Genomic DNA, 16,986 nt, shown 5'->3' with positions numbered 1-16,986 from the left:
GGCCGGAGAAGCTTGCAAAGTCGTGGTTCCCAGCAATGCAGCCCAGCGAGGTGAGGCAAGGACTTACCTCCACCAAACTTGGGCTGAAGAGTCACTGGACTGTGGGGGTCACTTGGACGGTGTCGCTGGATTCGAGGGACCTCGCTCGTCGTGCTGAGAGGAGACCCAAGGGACCGGAGATGCAGCTTTTTGGTGCCTGCGGTTGCAGGGGGAAGATTCCGTCGACCCACGGGAGATTTCTTCGGAGCTTCTGGTGCAGAGAGGAGGCAGACTACCCCCACAGCATGCACAAGCAGGAAAACAGTCGAGAAGGCGGCAGGATCAGCGTTACAGAGTTGCAGTAGTCGTCTTTGCTACTATGTTGCAGGTTTGCAGGCTTCCAGCGCGGTCAGCGGTCGATTCCTTATCAGAAGGTGAAGAGGGAGATGCAGAGGAACTCGGCTGAGCTCATGCATTCGTTATCTGAAGTTTCCCCAGAGACAGAGACCCTAAATAGCCAGAAAAGAGGGTTTGGCTACCTAGGAGAGAGGAAAGGCTACTAACACCTGAAGGAGCCTATCACAAGGAGTCTCTGACGTCACCTGGTGGCACTGGCCACTCAGAGCAGTCCAGTGTGCCAGCAGCACCTCTGTTTCCAAGATGGCAGAGGTCTGGAGCACACTGGAGGAGCTCTGGACACCTCCCAGGGGAGGTGCAGGTCAGGGGAGTGGTCACTCCCCTTTCCTTTGTCCAGTTTCGCGCCAGAGCAGGGGCTAAGGGGTCCCTGAACCGGTGTAGACTGGCTTATGCAGAATTGGGCACCTCTGTGCCCAACAAAGCATTTCCAGAGGCTGGGGGAGGCTACTCCTCCCCTGCCTTCACACCATTTTCCAAAGGGAGAGGGTGTCACACCCTCTCTCAGAGGAAGTTCTTTGTTCTGCCATCCTGGGCCAGGCCTGGCTGGACCCCAGGAGGGCAGATGCCTGTCTGAGGGGTTGGCAGCAGCAGCAGCTGCAGAGAAACCCCAGGAAGGGCAGTCTGGCAGTACCAGGGTCTGTGCTACAGACCACTGGGATTATGGAATTGTACCAACAATGCCAGGATGGCATAGAGGGGGCAATTCCATGATCATAGACATGTTACATGGCCATATTCGGAGTTACCATGGTGAAGCTACATATAGGTAGTGACCTATATGTAGTGCACGCGTGTAATGGTGTCCCCGCACTCACAAAGTTCAGTGAATTGGCTCTGAACAATGTGGGGGCACCTTGGCTAGTGCCAGGGTGCCCTCACACTAAGTAACTTTGCACCTAACCTTTACCAGGTAAAGGTTAGACATATAGGTGACTTATAAGTTACTTAAGTGCAGTGTAAAATGGCTGTGAAATAACGTGGACGTTATTTCACTCAGGCTGCAGTGGCAGGCCTGTGTAAGAATTGTCAGAGCTCCCTATGGGTGGCAAAAGAAATGCTGCAGCCCATAGGGATCTCCTGGAACCCCAATACCCTGGGTACCTCAGTACCATATACTAGGGGATTATAAGGGTGTTCCAGTAAGCCAATGTAAATTGGTAAAAATGGTCACTAGCCTGTCAGTGACAATTTGGAAAGAAATGAGAGAGCATAACCACTGAGGTTCTGATTAGCAGAGCCTCAGTGAGATAGTTAGTCACTACACAGGTAACACATACAGGCACACTTATGAGCACTGGGGCCCTGGGTTACCAGGGTCCCAGTGACACATACAACTAAAACAACATATATACAGTGAAAAATGGGGGTAACATGCCAGGCAAGATGGTACTTTCCTACACAACCCCCCCCCAAACGAAGGACAATAAGACTAGCCATTACCTGATGAGTCTTCATTGTCTAAGTGGAAATATCTGGAGAGTCCATCTGCATTGGAGTGGCTACTCCCAGGTCTATGTTCCACTGTATAGTCCATTCCCTGTAGGGATATGGACCACCTCAACAATTTAGGATTTTCACCTTTCATTTGTTTTAGCCAAAGTAGAGGTTTGTGGTCTGTCTGAACAATGAAGTGAGTGCCAAACAGGTATGGCCTCAACTTCTTCAGAGCCCAGACCACAGCAAAGGCCTCCCTCTCAATGGCAGACCAACGCTTTTCTCTAGGGGTCAACCTTCTACTAATAAAAGCAACAGGTTGATCCTGGCCCTCAGAATTAAGTTGTGATAGGACTGCCCCTACTCCTAATTCAGATGCATCAGTTTGGACATAGAATTTTTTAGAGTAACAAGGGCTTTTCAGGACAGGTGCAGAGCACATGGCCTGCTTCAGCTCCTCAAAAGCTTTCTGACAGTTTGCTGTCCATAATACCTTTTTAGGCATTTTCTTGGATGTGAGGTCATTAAGAGGGGCTGCAATGGAGCCATAGTTCTTAATGAACCTCCTGTAATACCCAGTGAGGCCTAGGAAGGCTCTCACCTGAGTCTGAGTGGTAGGGGGAATCCAATCAATAATAGTTTGGATTTTCCCCTGAAGTGGTGCAATCTGTTCCCCACCAACAAGGTGTCCCAGATAAACCACCTTACCCTGCCCTATCTGGCACTTTGAAGCCTTGATAGTGAGGCCTGCCTTTTGCAGGGCCTCCAAAACTTTCCAAAGGTGGACCAGGTGATCATCCCAGCTGGAGCTAAAGACAGCTATATCATCCAAATATGCTGCACTGAAAGCTTCCAGCCCTTGCAGGACTGTGTTCACCAACCTCTGAAAAGTGGCAGGTGCATTTTTCAAACCAAAAGGCATTACAGTAAACTGGTAATGTCCTCCAATGGTAGAAAATGCAGTCTTAGGTTTAGCATCTTCTGACATTTTGATCTGCCAATACCCTGCAGTCAAATCAAAAGTGCTTAGATACTTGGCAGATGCCAGTGTATCTATTAGCTCATCTGCCCTGGGTATAGGGTGAGCATCTGTTTTGGTTACCAAGTTGAGACCTCTATAGTCTACACAAAACCTCATTTCCTTCTTTCCATCTTTAGAATTGGGTTTTGGTACCAGTACCACAGGAGAAGCCCATGGACTGTCAGAGTGCTCAACCACTCCTAGTTCCAACATCATCTGAACTTCTTGCTTTATGCAGTCCCTGACATGGTCAGGCTGCCTATAGATCTTACTTTTGACAGGTAAACTGTCTCCAGTATCTATAGTGTGCTCACACCAAGAAGTGGTGCCTGGCACAATGGAGAAGAGTTCTGAAAATTGTCCTAGGAGATTTATGCAATTATCTTTCTGCTCAGCAGTAAGACAATCAGCCAAAACTACCCCTTCCACAAGAGCATCTTGTTCTGTGGAAGAGAAGAGATCAGGTAGAGGATCACTGTCTTCTTCCTGTCCCTCATCTGTTGCCATGAGCAGGGTGAGATCAGCCCTGTCATAGTAGGGTTTCAGGCGGTTGACATGGAGCACCCTAAGGGGACTCCTGGCAGTGCCTAAGTCAACCAAGTAGGTGACTTCACCCTTCTTTTCAACAATTGTGTGTGGACCACTCCATTTATCTTGGAGTGCTCTTGGGGCCACAGGCTCCAAGACCCACACTTTCTGCCCTGGTTGGTACTGAACCAAAACAGCCTTCTGATCATGCCATTGCTTCTGGAGCTCTTGGCTGGCCTGAAGGTTTTTACTGGCCTTTTTCATGTACTCAGCCATCCTTGATCTGAGGCCAAGTACATAATCCACAATATCCTGCTTAGGAGCTTTTAAAGGTTGTTCCCAACCCTCCTTTACAAGTGTGAGTGGACCCCTAACAGGGTGTCCAAAAAGAAGTTCAAAGGGGCTGAAGCCCACTCCTTTCTGGGGTACCTCCCTGTAGGCAAAAAGGAGGCATGGTAGAAGGATATCCCATCTCCTGCGGAGTTTTTCAGGGAGTCCCATAATCATGCCTTTGAGAGTTTTATTAAATCTCTCCACCAGTCCATTTGTTTGTGGATGATAGGGTGTTGTGAACATGTAAGTTACACCACACTCCTTCCACATGGCCTTTAAGTATGCAGACATGAAATTGCTTCCTCTGTCTGATACTACTTCCTTTGGGAAGCCCACCCTGGAAAATATTCCCAGGAGGGCCTTTGCCACTGCAGGAGCTGTAGTGGTCCTTAAAGGAATAGCTTCAGGATATCTTGTGGCATGGTCCACTACCACCAAGATAAACCTATTGCCTGAAGCAGTAGGAGGGTCAAGGGGGCCAACTATGTCAACCCCTACCCTTTCAAAGGGAACCCCAACCACAGGCAGTGGGATAAGGGGTGCCTTTGGAGTGCCACCTGTCTTGCCACTGGCTTGACAGGTTTCACAGGACTTACAAAATTCTTTTGTGTCCTCAGACATCCTAGGCCAATGAAACAGTGGTACCAATCTGTCCCAAGTTTTCATTTGACCCAGGTGCCCAGCTAAGGGAATGTCATGTGCCAGTGTTAGGAGGAACTTTCTGTACTCCTGAGGAATCACTAATCTCCTGGCAGCTCCAGGTTTAGGATCCCTTTGCTCAGTGTACAAGAGGTTGTCCTCCCAGTAAACTCTGTGTGAGTCACTGACATCCCCATTAGCCTGTTTGACAGCTTGCTGTCTGAGACCCTCTAATGTGGGACAGGTTTGCTGTGCCACACTCAGCTCCTCTCTGGCAGGCCCCCCTTCACCCAAAAGCTCAGCAGTGTCTGCTTCCAGCTCCTCTGGTGTAGGTTCTGCACAGGGAGGGAATTCTTCTTCCTCAGAAGTAGAATCCACTGTAGAGGGAGGGATAGTAGGAAGTGGTTTGCTTCTACTAGCCCTAGCTTTAGGGAGCACTTGGTCCATTGTTCCAGGATCCAAGCTTCCCTGTCCTTTTTGCTTTTTGGCCTGAGCCCTTGTCAAAGCAAAAATATGCCCTGGGATGCCCAGCATTGCTGCATGGGCCTCCAACTCCACATCTGACCAAGCTGATGTCTCCAAATCGTTCCCTAATAGACAGTCTACAGGTAAATCTGAAGCTACCACAACTTTCTTTGGACCAGATACCCCCCCCCCCAGTTGAGATTTACAACAGCCATGGGGTGGCTTTGTGTTATGTTGTGAGCATCGGTTACTTGGTACTGGTGTCCAAGTATGTGTTGTTCAGGGTGCACCAGTTTCTCAATCACCATTGTGACACTGGCACCTGTGTCCCTGTAGGCCTGGACCTCAACACCATTTATTAGGGTTAGTTGCTTGTACTTCTCCAAGTTATGGGGGCAAGCAACCAAAGTGGCTAAGTCAATAGCCCCTTCAGAGACTAAAGTAGCCTCTGTGGTCTCCCTAATCAGACCAACCCCAACTAAATTACCAAAAGTGAGCCCAGCTACTCCCTTGGCTTGGCTATTAGTAGGTTTGCTCCCACCACCACTGCTATTAGTAGGGACACTAGGTGTAGCAGTAGGGGTTGTAGTGGTAGGAGCTGTGGTGCCTTTCTTTGGACAACTGGGATCTGTTGTCCAATGGCCTTTTATCTTACATAAATAGCACCATGGTTTCTTTTCCTTGTTCTGATTAAAGGAGGATTTGGGCCCACCACCCCCACCAGAGTGTTTTTGTGGGCCTGATGAAGACTCATTTTTAGATTTGTCCCCACCCTTGTCAGAAGACTTACCATCCTTCTTTTTGTTGCCATCTTTGTCACCCCCTGTATGAACTTTTCTGTTCACTCTTGTTCTGACCCATTTGTCTGCCTTCTTTCCCAATTCTTGGGGAGAGGTCAGATCAGAGTCCACCAAGTACTGGTGCAACAAATCAGACACACAATTATTAAGAATATGCTCTCTCAGGATTAAGTTATACAGGCTGTCATAATCAGTAACTTTACTGCCATGTAACCACCCCTCCAAGGCCTTCACTGCCTGGTCAATGAAATCAACCCAGTCTTGTGAAGACTCCTTTTTGGTATCTCTGAACTTGATCCTGTACTGTTCAGTGGTTAAGCCATAACCATCCAGGAGTGCATTCTTAAGAACTTGGAAATTGTTAGCATCATTTTCTTTTACAGTAAGGAGCCTATCCCTACCTTTTCCAGTAAATGATAGCCATAGGATAGCAGCCCACTGTCTTTGAGGGACATCCTGTACAGCACAGGCCCTCTCAAGTGCAGCAAACCACTTGTTAATGTCATCCCCCTCCTTGTAAGGGGGAACTATCTTATGCAGATTCCTGGAATCATGCTCTTTTGCAGGATGACTATGGGGAATACTGCTGCTGCCACCATGGGTATCTAAACCCATTTTCTGTCTTTCCCTCTCTATTTCTAAAGACTGTCTATCCAAATCCAGCTGTTGCTTCTTGAGCTTCAGTCTGGTTTGCTCCACTCTCAATCTATTGAGCTCCCTTTCCAACAATCTGTCATCAGGGTGGGTGGGAGGGACATTTCTAGATACAGAGGTATGATGGGAATGAACAGAAGGAGACCTGTCCCTTACAGAGGGCACCCTAACAGCTTGGCTACCAGTATAATGTGAGAGCACATCATCAGTATGATGTGATTCAACCTCTGTACCAACTATGCTAGACTGTCTAGTAATGGGCAGGCTGAGAAGTTTCTTTCCTGAACCTTTTCCTGGGGGAGTCCCTGGATCAGATTGAGAACCATTAGCTACTTTTTCTACAGATTGGGCACTTATGGCCTTATCCTGTACTCTAAGCATATTAATTAACAGTTCTAAGGAAGGATTCTTCCCTACACTCAAACCTCTCTCTATGCAGAGACTCCTTGCTCCTTTCCAGCTAAGGTGATCATATGCAAGTTTGGACAGTTCAACTTTTTGGCCTGTGCCAGACATTTTTAGAGAGAGTTAAAGTGATAGACAAAGAGAAAAAAAAGTTTTCAGAACTTTTTGGAAAGACAGAAAAAACTTTTTAAACTTTTAAGAACTTTTTGAAAGTTTAGAAGTACTTTTCAGCACTTAGAAAAGAGTGAAAAGAGGAAATGCAAAACTTTTTGGCTATGTGTATATACACTGACCTTGTTTTGTATATTTTTCTCTTATGAAAAGTACAATGACAAGAGTGGTAAGTAGTCTCAAAGCACTTATCCCACCACTGCACAACCAATGTAGGAGGCTGGACTGGCTTGTAGTGAGTACCAAGGGGTACTTGCACCTTGCACCAGGCCCAGTTATCCCTTATTAGTGTATAGGGTGTCTAGCAGCTTAGGCTGATAGATAATGGTAGCTTAGCAGAGCAGCTTAGGCTGAACTAGGAGACGTGTGAAGCTACTACAGTACCACTTAGTGTCATATGCACAATATCATAAGAAAACACAATACACAGTTATACTAAAAATAAAGGTACTTTATTTTTATGACAATATGCCAAAGTATCTTAGAGTGTACCCTCAGTGAGAGGATAGGAAATATACACAAGATATATATACACAATAGCAAAAATATGCAGTATAGTCTTAGAAAACAGTGCAAACAATGTATAGTTACAATAGGATGCAATGGGGAAACATAGGGATAGGGGCAACACAAACCATATACTCCAGAAGTGGAATGCGAACCACGAATGGACCCCAAACCTATGTGACCTTGTAGAGGGTCGCTGGGACTATTAGAAAATAGTGAGAGTTAGCAAAATAACCCACCCCAAGACCCTGAAAAGTGAGTGCAAAGTGCACCAAAGTTCCCCTAAGGACAAAATAGTCGTGTTAGAGGGAGAATGCAAGGAAAACACAAATCAGCAATGCAACAACGATGGATTCCTGTCTGAAGGTACCTGTGGAACAAGGGGACCAAGTCCAAAAGTCACAAGCAGCTCGGAGATGGGCAGATGCCCAAGAAATGCCAGCGGTTGGTGCAAAGAAGCTCTTACTAGGCTGAAGAACTGTGAATACTGCAGGAACGACAAGGGCTAGAGACTTCCCCTTTGGAGGATGGATCCCCCACGCCTTGGAGAGTCGTGCAGAAGTGTTTTCCCGCCGGATGGACGCCAACAAGCCTTGCTACACGCAAATCGTGCGTTTGGCGTTTTTGGACGCTGCTGGGGCCCAGGAGGGACCAGGAGGTCGCAAATTGGACCTGCAGAGAGAGGGGGACGTCGAGCAAGACAAAGAGCCCTCACTGAAGCAGGTAGCACCCGGAGAAGTGCCAGAAACAGGCACTACGAGGATGCGTGAAACGGTGCTCGCCGAAGTTGCACAAAGGAGTCCCACGTCGCCGGAGACCAACTTAGAAAGTCGTGCAATGCAGGTTAGAGTGCCGTGGACCCAGGCTTGGCTGTGCACACAGGATTTCCGCCGGAAGTGCACAGGGGCCGGAGAAGCTTGCAAAGTCGCGGTTCCCAGCAATGCAGCCCAGCGAGGTGAGGCAAGGACTTACCTCCACCAAACTTGGGCTGAAGAGTCACTGGACTGTGGGGGTCACTTGGACGGTGTCGCTGGATTCGAGGGACCTCGCTCGTCGTGCTGAGAGGAGACCCAAGGGACCGGAGATGCAGCTTTTTGGTGCCTGCGGTTGCAGGGGGAAGATTCCGTCGACCCACGGGAGATTTCTTCGGAGCTTCTGGTGCAGAGAGGAGGCAGACTACCCCCACAGCATGCACAAGCAGGAAAACAGTCGAGAAGGCGGCAGGATCAGCGTTACAGAGTTGCAGTAGTCGTCTTTGCTACTATGTTGCAGGTTTGCAGGCTTCCAGCGCGGTCAGCGGTCGATTCCTTATCAGAAGGTGAAGAGGGAGATGCAGAGGAACTCGGCTGAGCTCATGCATTCGTTATCTGAAGTTTCCCCAGAGACAGAGACCCTAAATAGCCAGAAAAGAGGGTTTGGCTACCTAGGAGAGAGGAAAGGCTACTAACACCTGAAGGAGCCTATCACAAGGAGTCTCTGACGTCACCTGGTGGCACTGGCCACTCAGAGCAGTCCAGTGTGCCAGCAGCACCTCTGTTTCCAAGATGGCAGAGGTCTGGAGCACACTGGAGGAGCTCTGGACACCTCCCAGGGGAGGTGCAGGTCAGGGGAGTGGTCACTCCCCTTTCCTTTGTCCAGTTTCGCGCCAGAGCAGGGGCTAAGGGGTCCCTGAACCGGTGTAGACTGGCTTATGCAGAATTGGGCACCTCTGTGCCCAACAAAGCATTTCCAGAGGCTGGGGGAGGCTACTCCTCCCCTGCCTTCACACCATTTTCCAAAGGGAGAGGGTGTCACACCCTCTCTCAGAGGAAGTTCTTTGTTCTGCCATCCTGGGCCAGGCCTGGCTGGACCCCAGGAGGGCAGATGCCTGTCTGAGGGGTTGGCAGCAGCAGCAGCTGCAGAGAAACCCCAGGAAGGGCAGTCTGGCAGTACCAGGGTCTGTGCTACAGACCACTGGGATTATGGAATTGTACCAACAATGCCAGGATGGCATAGAGGGGGCAATTCCATGATCATAGACATGTTACATGGCCATATTCGGAGTTACCATGGTGAAGCTACATATAGGTAGTGACCTATATGTAGTGCACGCGTGTAATGGTGTCCCCGCACTCACAAAGTTCAGTGAATTGGCTCTGAACAATGTGGGGGCACCTTGGCTAGTGCCAGGGTGCCCTCACACTAAGTAACTTTGCACCTAACCTTTACCAGGTAAAGGTTAGACATATAGGTGACTTATAAGTTACTTAAGTGCAGTGTAAAATGGCTGTGAAATAACGTGGACGTTATTTCACTCAGGCTGCAGTGGCAGGCCTGTGTAAGAATTGTCAGAGCTCCCTATGGGTGGCAAAAGAAATGCTGCAGCCCATAGGGATCTCCTGGAACCCCAATACCCTGGGTACCTCAGTACCATATACTAGGGGATTATAAGGGTGTTCCAGTAAGCCAATGTAAATTGGTAAAAATGGTCACTAGCCTGTCAGTGACAATTTGGAAAGAAATGAGAGAGCATAACCACTGAGGTTCTGATTAGCAGAGCCTCAGTGAGATAGTTAGTCACTACACAGGTAACACATACAGGCACACTTATGAGCACTGGGGCCCTGGGTTACCAGGGTCCCAGTGACACATACAACTAAAACAACATATATACAGTGAAAAATGGGGGTAACATGCCAGGCAAGATGGTACTTTCCTACAGTGGGTGGTTCCTCTGCGATGGCTGCCTGTTCTGTGCTCCTCCTTGTGACTGAAGGTGGAGTCTGGAGGGTTTCAAGGACCTTTTGGATAGTCTCCTGGGGAATGTTTATCGGCTCGTCATCCATGTCATTAGGGAAATCTGGGACAGGCATATCGGAAGGAGATTCATCTTCCTCTGCAATGAAACAGGGTACAATTAGTGTGTCTGTGTTGTGACAATTTTGACGTGACGTGCCTGCCTTTTGATGAATTCACTTTGTGATCTTGTTTTGTATTAATATATGCAGTCCTTCAGATGGGCATTGTTTCAGGCCTATGGCCCACCTGTGTGTCACATGTATGTTATTGAGTTATCAGACTTGTCAGCCTAATCGCCTCTAGGTGTTGGTTTATGCCAAATTGAGAATTGCCACCTTCGTGTCCTACTCGACCCTCCGTGTATATCCATTCTCATGGTGAGACCTTTCACTGGCTGTGGGTGTTCTGATGGCCCTGGCAGCACACTTAACAATCTGGACCTGCCCCAATCCCTGATCGTTCACATCGACTTAAATGTAATTGACATGTTGCATATCCTATGCATGGCAATGTTATGATCTGATATGGATGTTGACATTGTTAATGGGTCCTGCTGATGTTGGGTAATGTGTGTTACATTGGATTGCCCTAATAGTCATATCAGTGTCCTATTTCGTCCTCTGACTGTGCAGGTGTATTTCAGCGACCAGTTACATGTGTCCCCTCCTCAATGCTGTTGTCGGAGCAGTATGACATTTGGGATGTTGCCTTGTTACCCAGGCACAGGATGGACCCTGACATATGCAGCATGGGTGTGTCCTCAGTGCTGTGTCGCTCCTATTGTTGTTTACTTTGGCTGATGTTTGTGACAACTATGGGCATTGACCTTTGAGTGTACTGGGGCCTTTGTCTTGTTTCATGGGATTGTTGCAGATGTCATCCTCACCCCCTAATTTAGGTGTGTATGTTCCATGGGGAGGTTACTGCCATTGGCTACTTGAGCTGCACACGGATCAGAGATGGTAGTGGCAACTGTTGTAGCAGTTACATTGCAGTTGTCGGTTTGGCTAGAGGATTGCTAATAGGGCCCTAGTTAATGTAGGAGGTATGTTGGCTGACGAGTGCCAGGATGTAAGTTTGACGTAGTGGCCTTCCCTCCTGTCGTGGCTTTCCCTTTGCTCCATCGTTGGCATGACAGCATGCCCCCATGGGACTGTTGTTGGTGTTGTGTAATGGTGTGCCCCAGGTCTTCTCAGAACGGGCCATACTCCCATGCCGTGCCCTTTTACCCATGCCACTCCATGTATTAGATGACTTCCATGCATTTAGTGGTCGGTATCCCCCCCCATGCTCACAGTTGACATTATTGCATTATAATTCCCCATGCGACTTACCCTGCATGTGCGTTGTCTCCTGGTAGTCTGCGCTGTCCTGTCCTTGAATCCCTGTGACGATCTCCTCAGGGATGACGGCTGCGACCATCTCCTCCATGTGATCCAGGGCCTCCTGGTGTGCTGGACTCCCCCCTCCAGTCTGCAGTGCTGCCTTCCTGTTCCTGGCCATCTTTTCCTTGGTCCTGTGTTTGCAGTCATGCCAGCGTTTCTTGCACTCGATGACTGTTCTGCATACTTCAGCCACACTGTTAATTTTGTCGACAATTTGTTGCCATATAGCCTCTCTCCTACTGATTGGCAACTTTGATGTGACAAACAGTTGGTGCTGGTGTTCCGTCACCTCTTTAACCAGGATTTCCTGCTCCTCTGCACTGAAGCGACACTTTCTTTTCTTCTTAAAAGTGTCCTGGTTCTTGTGTGGGTCCTCCTGGCTGGTTCCTGGTCCGCTGTGATCTTCCTGGGGTCTGTAGTGGCATCTGGGATCCATTTTGGCTCTCCTCTGGTGAAATGGCTGTGTTTGCTGTGTTTTTTTACGCTATTGCGTAAAAAACAACGGCGTATATCCGGTTTGCGGTGTCGTAAATCGACCCACAGTCATTTCCGCCGCGTTAACGTCGTTTTCCTTTACAACTTGACGCCGCGGTGTGCGTCAAAAATAATGACTCCCACCTGTTGTTTGCGCCGCCGTGCGTCAAAGTATAAATCTGACACCCGCACAGCGCACCAAAATGGCGTTAGCCGGCAGTAATATTTTTGACGCAAAACTGCGCTGGCGCAGTTTTGCGTCCAAAAGTATAAATATGGGCCTTAGTCTCTCAAAGGCAGTAATGGTTCCAGTAATTTATCATGGCTAGTTATGCTCGTTTTAGTTCTTCTGCAGACTAATGACGTGATATGTCATATTAAACATGTAATCTGCAGCTCAAATAAATGTGTACCTTTTGTCACTGAAACTGCTGGATACTGGATGGGTGAGGCAATGTGTGTTTGTTTGAATGTGTTTGCAGGGCTTGACTGACTGGCTGAGAAAATGTGGGTGTCAGTGTATAAGAGTTGTGTGAATGGCAGGGGATGACAATGTGGATGAGTAAATGGGTAGGTGACCAAAGGCAGTGGGTGAGTAGGTGAATGGAAATACATGGGTAGTGAGGTTCTCTCACAAGGTGCAATTCCGTCTTGTATTTGTGCCCCACCACTGCTTTCAGTCACCAGCCACCACTGCTTTTCCCCTGACCACAGGGACTGGACTTAGCTGATTGGCTCTCTGAGTCCCTGCTGCACCTGAGCCCCGCCCCCCAACACCTGCTGTGGCCCCTTAAGTTTGTGGAGGGAAGCCCAATACAGCCGCCTCCATTTTGTGAGCCTCTGCATCTCCCCTGTGTCCTGATACAGCCCAGTGTTCAAGGATTGCAAAAAGACCTAGGTAAGGAGCCCTGAGATATTTCTGGGTAAATAGTATTATTTGCTCAAAAGTGTTTATTTCAGCTACCTGTGTCTGTTTTACTGTGGACTCTCTGTATTTCAGGCAGCCTGGCCTCTTTTAAAGTGGTGTTTTTTTTTAATTTGTTTTTGTCGTGACTGTGTGAATTGCCTTGCTAGTTTGTGGCACATAACCCTTCCCCTCTTTTCTTCTAACTAAAAAGGCTTCATACACCTTGCAGAGTGTGTTTTTAGGAGACTGTTTTAATCTGTTTCTGTGATGTAAATTGTGCTTAAAAACTGTCTGCCCCCCTGTTTTTTTTGCCTTTAAAAAAGCCCGAATTCAGAGTGCACCCAGCAGTATTCCAGTGTTTGTTTCTTAAACAATCTCTCCCTTACCTGGAAAGTAGACTCTGCTAGCTTGAAAGTGTGGAGTCAGCCTGTCTGTATCCAAGGAGATTCTGAATAGGGTAGCAATTGCCTTTCCCCCTGACCACAGGGACTGGACTTCAGTTAACTTGCTCCTTATATAAGTTCCTATTGGTTGTTGCATATGTTGTTGTGATAGGTTGTTTGGAGATGGTCTTTCCATTAGTTGCTGGCTCCAGGGCTGGGGTTATGATTGGTGGATAGGGCTAAGAATCTGATTGGCTGTTGGTTCTAGGGCTGTGATTGGTGGATAGGGCTGAGATTCTGATTGGCTGTTGGTTCTAGGGCTGTGATTGGTGGATAGGGCTCAGAATCTGATTGGCTGTTGGTTCTAGGGCTGTGATTGGTGGATAGGGCTGAGATTCTGATTGGCTGTTGGTTCTAGGGCTGTGATTGGTAGATAGGGCTGAGAATCTGATTGGCTGTTGGTTCTAGGGCTGTGATTGGTGGATAGGGCTGGGATTCTGATTGGTTGCTGGTTTTAGGGCTGGGGCTGTGATTGGTGGTCAGGAATAGGGCTATGATTGGTGATTAGGGCTGGATCTCCCATTAGTTGTTTGAATCAGGGCTTGAAATTGGATTGGCAAGGGTTAGGATCAGCTTCTTATTGGCCAGTAGGGCTATTAAAGGCTAGGACTCAGGGTGTCTCAGCCCGGGAGTCAAGGCTAAGGGCGGAGAGGACAAGGGCAGCTGCCTGTTTGGGCCTCTTGGGGACAGGTAGGGACTAGGGCCAGAAATGCTGCTGAATTCTCAATGGACCAAGAATGGTTCCAGCCCCTACACATCCCTCAACATGCAAACACATATTTTACAAAGGCATCCAACTCATGCATCACAAACTGACCACAGACAGATTGCATTTTCCCATCACCCAAAACAATACCCTTTATATACACATATCCCCCACAACTACAACAGTCAAACACCTGCATTCTCACAGCAAACACTACTCTGTCCACTCCCACTAACACAACCTGCCATCACCCACACAATACAAAACTACAGTATACATTTCTCTCAGTCTCAGCCTTCCAGATACACACTCTCTGCTCAAACTAACCAACAACACTATCCGCTGTTTGCTCCACACAGACCACCTGTCATCATAACAATGCCCAAACCCTGCCTTCAAACACACCATCTACAAACACTCTTCCCCTCTTTTCACCAATTACACACAACCATACAATCCCCACATTTCACTCCGCCACACATATTACCTCTTCCAGTCATCGCAACTAACGCTAACTCCCCTGACACACATCCATCACCTCTTACACACCTCGTACATTCATCTCCAAAACACATCAACACCCCATCTAACACTCAAATTCCACTCACCAGCACTAACTCACATACAAATCCCTCACCAAAAACAACTACACCAATATCCCCTCTCACTATTCCACAAAAACAATACAGACCACAAACATCAGCACATCAAAGCAACACAAACTTACATTACACTTATCGTCATACCCACTCCCACCCTCAGGACTACACATCTATCTCCACCCCTACTTTCTCACTCTTCACAAACACCTACCACAAGCACCCCCAACCCAGCAACTTTCATTCACTTGCCTCTCCTCCATTGCACAACTTAGAGCCTTACATCATGATCAACATGCTCCTCCACCACTCCTAACCCATACTCCATCCACTCTAAACAAATGCAAACAAAATAAAAAACATGCCACTCATAGCAACCTCGCATCCCCTTGTCTATTACATAATAAGACTACCCTACAAAAAACAGTACACTCTTCATGGCTCTCTCAGCCACCACCTCCACCACCCACACACACAGACCCATCAAAATGCCACCTTAACCTGCTGGAAGAGGAACACTATCTTGAAAAGCAAGACTATTGTGAGCCTCTAACAGTTATCACAACCAGCAACACTCCTGCTTCAAGCTCACATTATACTACTTACCCTTCTCCTAAACAAAACAACACTACCACTAACACACCTTTTCTAAACTGCCAGCTCACAAATGCTTGATCACTCTCACAAAACAAGCACCACATCTCCGACCTGCTCACAGACACACAACCTGACTTACTATTCATAACTGAATCCTGGTTGGGAGATGACATGGCCCCAGTGTTGCACGAAGCCGTTCCTCCAGGCTATCAAACCATCACACAAAACCGTATAGGCAAGAGAGGAGGTGGACTATCTATCATATTCAAACAGGCATTGAACCTCAGTAAAACAGACAACATCTCCATACAAGGTTGTGAAGCCCTCCTTACCAGATGCCACCCTACTCCAACTTCCTCCTGTAACTTTCTCCTCCTTTACAGACCTCCACCTAACAACTCCACATTCCCAGATGCTTTTCTAGACACATTTTCAAACCTTATTACACTATACTCCAACCTATGCATTCTTGGGGATCTAAACATTTGGTTTGACAAACCCAATATGCCCCATCCAAAAGCTATCACCACTGGCCTAGTCGCATTGAACATACATCAGATTGTACACAATCCCACACACATCGCTGGACACATCCTAGATGTAATTTTTGCTAAGCCTGAACTAGTTACTGTTCATAGCATCACGCCAATCACTTGGTCAAACCTCCATTTGATAACTTTCCGTCATAAAACTCCACAAATCAACACACTCTACAACTACTTACATACATACACCTATCGACCATGGAGCAAACTCAATTTGGATGACTTAGAAACACAACTAACAGCCAACACAGATCTAGATACAATTAATTATGTGTCAAACCTTTATGAGTGGCTACAGGAAGTTTTTGATATCCTAATACCACTCAGAAAAACTAAACTCAACAAAAGAAAACCAACTCCTTGGAGAAACACAGAACAAAGATAAAGCAACAAATCAGAAAGTTGCAGCAGACCTGGCTCAAAACAAACAGCAGTCAAGACAAACTGCAGCTACACAAACTTAACAGGATATACAAATCATCAATCAAAAAAGCTAAAAAAAGGTACTACTCAGACAGAATTCAAAATGATCAATCTACAACCAAGGAATTTTATAAAATTCTTAATGAATTTCGAAAACCTACATGCATGGAAGGAAGTCATGCCACTACTCAAGATTTTACAAACAAATTGGCAACTCACTACACAACCAAGGTAGACACATTGGACTCCTATTTAAAACAGAAAAAAAACATCAGCACCAACCCCTTTCCTAAAATACCCTCTAAGAATAAACCAACCCAACCTCTACAGTGCTTCAAACAAATATCCCAGGGTGAATTTATGGATTTGGTCAAAGCAAGCAGACCTTCCGGTTGCCCTTCTGACACTTGCCCACCACAAATCTTCAAGAACATTCTTCTATCTACTTCTGCTGCCGCACCTATAAGAAGAATCATCAACAACTCTTTACCTTCAGGAACTTTTCCTGTAGACCTGAAAAAGGCATACATACGACCATTATTAAAGAAAACAAACCTATACCCACAATACCCCAACAACTACAGACCAATCACAAATGGACCTTTCCTGGGCAAATTGATAGAAAGAGCAGCATTCGCCCAGATGTCACAATTCATTGAATACAATTCTATACTTTCAGACTTCCAAACTGGATTCCCCCCAGGAAGAAGCACTGAATCGGCACTCATAGGAATCTGGGATAATCTTAAAAACACAGTCGACCGAAATGGAGTTGC

The sequence above is a fragment of the Pleurodeles waltl genome, chromosome 7, assembly GCF_031143425.1.
Source record: "Pleurodeles waltl isolate 20211129_DDA chromosome 7, aPleWal1.hap1.20221129, whole genome shotgun sequence".
Classification (NCBI taxonomy): Eukaryota; Metazoa; Chordata; class Amphibia; order Caudata; family Salamandridae; genus Pleurodeles; species Pleurodeles waltl.
Note: the sequence above shows the minus strand (reverse complement) of the source record.